Source organism: Astyanax mexicanus, unplaced genomic scaffold (assembly GCF_023375975.1).
Source record: "Astyanax mexicanus isolate ESR-SI-001 unplaced genomic scaffold, AstMex3_surface scaffold_91, whole genome shotgun sequence".
Classification (NCBI taxonomy): domain Eukaryota; kingdom Metazoa; phylum Chordata; class Actinopteri; order Characiformes; family Acestrorhamphidae; genus Astyanax; species Astyanax mexicanus.
In genome coordinates this window covers 2501-7500 of record NW_026040101.1, presented here as the reverse complement: position 1 = coordinate 7500, position 5000 = coordinate 2501, and the positions used below count along the sequence as shown (strand labels likewise).

At 53.6% G+C, this 5000-nt stretch overlaps 2 non-coding genes across 2 annotated transcripts; both read right to left on the bottom strand.

Moving 5' to 3' along the window:
- Positions 1 to 505: 505 nt before the first annotated feature.
- Positions 506 to 659, bottom strand: LOC125798885 (5.8S ribosomal RNA). Its single transcript, XR_007437675.1, has one exon. It is a non-coding gene; the product is annotated as a 5.8S ribosomal RNA (ribosomal RNA).
- A 373-nt stretch (positions 660 to 1032) lies between these two features.
- LOC125798896 (18S ribosomal RNA) lies at positions 1033 to 2896 on the bottom strand. Its single transcript, XR_007437684.1, has one exon. It is a non-coding gene; the product is annotated as an 18S ribosomal RNA (ribosomal RNA).
- Positions 2897 to 5000: the final 2104 nt, after the last annotated feature.

Here is a 5000-nt window from a genome sequence, read left to right as displayed (position 1 = left end):
TAAGCCCCCCTCTTCGCCTTCTACCGGAGCTATCCTACCAACCTCTCTTTTGCCGCGCTCTCGGCCCGAACGAAAAGGAGAGGGAGGACGGAGATCCGCCGACGGAGAGACGGCGCGCGTAACGGGCAGCCAGAGAGGGTAAAACCCACCGGCAGCCGTCGCTACGACGTCTCTCCACGGATCGCCGCCACCTCTCCCCTCGCCGGAACGAGGAACGGTAGAGGACGGTGTGTGGAAAGCCGGCCTCCGAGACCCATCGCTGGGCAACGGAGACGAAGGCGAGAGGGGTGGACGAAAGTCTTTTCCCCCGCGATCAAGCCCGTCGAGCGGCTTTTGTCGAGTCCCGAACGAGAAGGGAACCTGACCGAGTCTGCTTTTAGGAAGACGAAGGCGCCTCGGATCGGGCACCTGCGAACCTCCAGCCGCGGTCCCCTCGAACCGTCTCTTAACTCTTCCCCGGAGGGAAGAGGGAGACGGAACGAAAAGGTCCGATAGATTGGAATAGCGACCCTCAGACAGGCGTGGCCCCGGGATTGACCCGGGGCCGCAATGTGCGTTCAAAGTGTCGATGATCAATGTGTCCTGCAATTCACATTAGTTCTCGCAGCTGGCTGCGTTCTTCATCGACGCACGAGCCAAGTGATCCACCGCTAAGAGTTGTACTCTTTATGGTTGTTTTTGTTTCGAAGCCATGTAACCAACAGACACAAAAAGTGACGGTTTGAAATAATGTTTTACGGCAGCCGCGGGTACGGGCGCCCCGGAACGCCTAAGCGAACTCGGGGTCATCAAACCGCGCCGCCGAGCCGCCTCCGGAGTAAGAAACCCCGCAGACGGACTTCGGGGGCCAGGTACCCGTCTCCCTTTGGCCGTAAAACACGTTTTTTGCTCAGGACACCGTTTTTCGATCAAGTCATTAAAAGGCCGAAGGGAATCCCTGTAGTTCCCAACGTCGGGCCGTGGCTTGAACATTTTTTGTTTGTGGAAATGGGAGTCGCGCCTACTGGGAGACACTACCAACCCAAGTCCCGGTAATGATCCTTCCGCAGGTTCACCTACGGAAACCTTGTTACGACTTTTACTTCCTCTAGATGATCAAGTTCGATCGACTTTTCAGCACAGCACCAAGGCCCCGCGAAGGAGCCCCGGCGTGGCCGATCCGAGGACCTCACATAACCATCCAATCGGTAGTAGCGACGGGCGGTGTGTACAAAGGGCAGGGACTTAATCAGCGCGAGCTGATGACCCGCACTTACTGGGAATTCCTCGTTCATGGGGAATAATTGCAATCCCCAATCCCCGTCACGAACGGGTTTAAGCGGATTACCCGCGCCTCTCGGCGTAGGGTAGGCACACGCTGGCCCGGCCATTGTGGCGCGCGTGCAGCCCCGGACATCTAAGGGCATCACAGACCTGTTATTGCTCCATCTCGCGTGGCTATACGCCACTGGTCCCTCTAAGAAGTTAACCGCGACCGCGGGGGGCCGCGTAACTATTTAGCACGAAGGAATCTCGTTCGTTATCGGAATTAACCAGACAAATCACTCCACCAACTAAGAACGGCCATGCACCACCACCCACAGAATCGAGAAAGAGCCATCAGTCTGTCAATCCTTTCCGTGTCCGGGCCGGGTGAGGTTCCCCGTGTTGAGTCAAATTAAGCCGCAGGCTCCACTCCTGGTGGTGCCCTTCCGTCAATTCCTTTAAGTTTCAGTTTTGCAACCATACTCCCCCCGGAACCCAAAGACTCTGGTTTCCCCGCACGCTGCCCGGCGGGTCATGGGAATAACGCCGCCGGATCGCGGGTCGGCATAGTTTACGGTCGGAACTACGACGGTATCTGATCGTCTTCGAACCTCCGACTTTCGTTCTTGATTAATGAAAACATTCTTGGCAAATGCTTTCGCTTTCGTCCGTCTTGCGCCGGTCCAAGAATTTCACCTCTAGCGGCGCAATACGAATGCCCCCGGCCGTCCCTCTTAATCATGGCCCTGGTTCAGGAAACCCACAAAATAGAACCGGAGTCCTATTCCATTATTCCTAGCTCAGGCATTCAGGCGAGTTTGGTGCCCGCTTTGAACACTCTGATTTTTTCAAAGTAAACGCTCCGGACCCCTGAGGACCGGACACCCAACCAAGGGCATCCGGGGGGCGCCGGGAGGCAGGGTCTGGGACAGGCGGTAGCTCGCCTCGCGGCGGACCGCCAGCCCACTCCCGAAGTCCAACTACGAGCTTTTTAACTGCAGCAAATTTAATATACGCTATTGGAGCTGGAATTACCGCGGCTGCTGGCACCAGACTTGCCCTCCAATGGGTCCTCACCCATGTGTTTAGGATACGTTCATTCCGATTACAGGGCCTCGAAAGAGACCTGCATCGTTATTTTTCGTCACTACCTCACCGTGTCGGTAATGGGTAATTTGCGCGCCTGCTGCCTTCCTTGGATGTGGTAGCCATTTCTCAGGCTCCCTCTCCGGAATCGAACCCTGATTCCCCGTTACCCGTGGTCACCATGGTAGCCCCCTATGCTACCATCGACAGCTGATAGGGCAGACATTCGAATGAGACGTCGCCGCCGCGGTGGGCGCGCGATCGACCCGAGGTTATCTAGAGTCACCAAAGGGCCGGGGGAAACCCTCGCGGGTCCCCCCGGGTGGGTTTTGGGTCTGATAAATGCACGCATCCCGGCCCCCCCGAGAGAGGACCGGTCAGCGCTCGTTTGCATGTATTAGCTCTGGAATTACCACAGTTATCCGAGTAACGTGTGGAGCGATCAAAGGAACCATAACTGATTTAATGAGCCATTCGCAGTTTCACTGTACCTTCCGTGTGCACTTAGACCTGCATGGCTTAATCTTTGAGACAAGCATATGTTACTGGCAGGATCAACCAGGTTGCTGCGAGTGGTTTTTGTCACAGAAAAAACCATTGGTTCTTAGAGGGGAGAGGGATCGGCCCCGTACCGTCCGAAGGACCCCCCGGGGAGGGGGGGACGGGCGGAGAGGCTCGTCCGAGCTCACCCCTCATTGCTCCCAGTGGAAATTAGTGTGGCAACTCCGCTGCGCGAGTTCCCGCTTGCTTCGGGGATAACAAGGAAACGCTCGTTCCGAAACCGGGGGTCCGGAGCTTTTTGAAGCCGGGTGCTGGAGCTCGGTTGGACGCGAGGACCACCGAGGCATCCGAGTCCGACGGCTCCGGGCCGACCGGTTATCGTGTAGGGCAGATTGAGATATAGACGGGCCGTCTACGACTCCCTCGGATAGGTTCGGAAAGGTCCTCCCCCTGACGGAGGACCCCCCTGGAGGCTAACCCGCTGGGTCGGGTAGGAACGCACCGCGCACAGTGGCCACGGAGGGCCGCGCGGTTGCCTACCCAGGCGGGCTCGGTAGTCCATTCGATCGGGTCAAAATAATGAAAGAGATACCCCCCCTGGAACCGTCTCTGGAAGTTTGGTTTTTCCTCCGTACCGCCTGGGGGGCGGGGGGCGGGACGGAGGCCGACCTGCGGAGCTTCTTGGTCGGGTAGGATCGGGTCCGTGTTATAGTGTCCAAAAATCCACTTTGGAACCATTATTGGGGCTTTATTTAAGCTCTGCCATGCTTAGAAATGAATGGAGAATCATCTCCAGTGCTTGGACCCCTAGTCATTGCCACTCTCCTCAACAGTCCGACGGCACCCCTTTGAAAAACCCCCCGACGAAAAATCCTCCAGAGCGCGGGCGAACTCGCTCCGAGGCCGACCGGAGTGCACCTTCGTCGGGCAAGGGAGTCGGGCGAAGGGGGTCAGAAATCCTGGAGCTCGCCACCCTCACTAGTTTTTGGCGTGAAATGGTAGACCAAAAGTGGGGACTTAGAAAAATTTCGCACTTTTTCGACCTACCACTGGTAGACCGAGTGGGACTTAGTCATTTTTTCAGCTTTTTCGGGCCTACCACTGGTAGACCAAGTTGGACTTAGTCATTTTTTCAACTTTTCGAGCCTACCACTGGTAGACCAAGTTGGACTTAGTCATTTTTTCGACTTTTCGAGCCTACCACTGGTAGACCAAGTTGGACTTAGTCATTTTTTCGACTTTTCAGAGCTACCACTGGTAGACCAAATGGGACTTAGTCATTTTTTCAACTTTTCGAGCCTACCACTGGTAGACCAAGTTGGACTTAGTCATTTTTTCAGCTTTTTCGGGCCTACCACTGGTAGACCAAGTTGGACTTAGTCATTTTTTCGACTTTTCAGAGCTACCACTGGTAGACCAAGTTGGACTTAGTTATTTTTTCAACTTTTCGAGCCTACCACTGGTAGACCAAGTTGGACTTAGTCATTTTTTCGACTTTTCAGAGCTACCACTGGTAGACCAAGTTGGACTTAGTCATTTTTTCAACTTTTCGAGCCTACCACTGGTAGACCAAGTTGGACTTAGTCATTTTTTCGACTTTTCAGAGCTACCACTGGTAGACCAAATGGGACTTAGTCATTTTTTCAACTTTTCGAGCCTACCACTGGTAGACCAAGTTGGACAGTCATTTTTTCGACTTTTCGAGCCTACCACTGGTAGACCAAGTTGGACTTAGTCATTTTTTCGACTTTTCAGAGCTACCACTGGTAGACCAAGTTGGACTTAGTTATTTTTTCAACTTTTCGAGCCTACCACTGGTAGACCAAGTTGGACTTAGTCATTTTTTCGACTTTTCAGAGCTACCACTGGTAGACCAAGTTGGACTTAGTCATTTTTTCGACTTTTCAGAGCTACCACTGGTAGACCAAGTTGGACTTAGTCATTTTTTCGACTTTTCAGAGTTACCACTGGTAGACCAAGTTGGACTTAGTCATTTTTTCAACTTTTCGAGCCTACCACTGGTAGACCAAGTTGGACTTAGTCATTTTTTCGACTTTTCGAGCCTACCACTGGTAGACCAAGTTGGACTTAGTCATTTTTTCGACTTTTCGAGCCTACCACTGGTAGACGAAGTTGGACTTAGTCATTTTTTTGACTTTTCGAGCCTA